At 53.8% G+C, this 863-nt stretch overlaps 1 protein-coding gene across 1 annotated transcript in view; it reads right to left on the bottom strand.

Annotated features, from left to right (window-relative positions):
- The window catches only part of VEGFA (vascular endothelial growth factor A), a gene marked incomplete at its 5' end in the record, with an annotated part of 10,057 nt that overhangs the window by 2,063 nt on the left and 7,131 nt on the right, over positions 1–863 (bottom strand). The gene's annotated exons all lie outside the window — the stretch shown is intronic.

Here is an 863-nt window from a genome sequence, read left to right as displayed (position 1 = left end):
GCTCTCTTTGAAAGGGGCCTGAGTTCAGAGTCACAGTCAAAGGCTCATTAGAAACCCCATTTCTGTGTCTCTCTCTGGATAGGTAGGATGATCCCACACCGGAGAGGCACACACAGCTGGTGCGAGTCAAGAGACCCCCCACTGACCTCACCAAAGCGCTCAGGTGAGAACCAGGCATCGATTTCTGAGCGTGTCTGTGCCACAGATGGTGCGTGACAGAGAGCACTCCGATGACGCACGCACAGCATGGATCTCTGAACAAACACGGACCACGCAGTGTCTTTGCGTCTCCCACCTCACACCTGAAATACAGACCTCTGCCTGCCTTCACCTAGAGGCAGACTTAATCCTGCTGTCCCCCACATCACAGCCCTGAGTGCAGCCCCTCGAACCTCATCTCTGGCCGAGACATGGCGGGGGAACTGTGAGCACAGTGCAAGGCTTTTAAGAACAAAGAGGCAAAGGAGAATGTGGGGACAGCCTTGAGGGAGGCTTCTGGCCTGGCTTTCCTCACTCTGCATACAGCAGAATATCCACAAGCCACATAAAAAGGGCTTGGAAGACAGGGGTGGTCAAATCTAAGTCAGCTAAGGGTTTGTTCGACAGTACGCTCAGACTTGCACACAGATAATGTACAGAGGGCTACAGACCCTCCCCCTGGCTACCTCAGCAACATGAACTCCGTTATCTCGTTTTATGGGAAAGGATACCATAGATACAAACGCCCTGTCTCCAGGAGCCGTCCCCATCCAAGTCCTGACAGCACATCTGAAACGCACAGGCGCCCTTTGACACCGGGAAACTCTGTCCTCATCTCAGTTAGCCCCTCTGCCCTCTGGCCCACGTAGGACAGAGAAAAGAAG

Source organism: Egretta garzetta, unplaced genomic scaffold (assembly GCF_000687185.1).
Source record: "Egretta garzetta isolate BGI_Z169 unplaced genomic scaffold, ASM68718v1 scaffold729, whole genome shotgun sequence".
Classification (NCBI taxonomy): Eukaryota; Metazoa; Chordata; class Aves; order Pelecaniformes; family Ardeidae; genus Egretta; species Egretta garzetta.
Note: the sequence above shows the minus strand (reverse complement) of the source record. Positions and strands in the feature narration are given on the sequence as shown.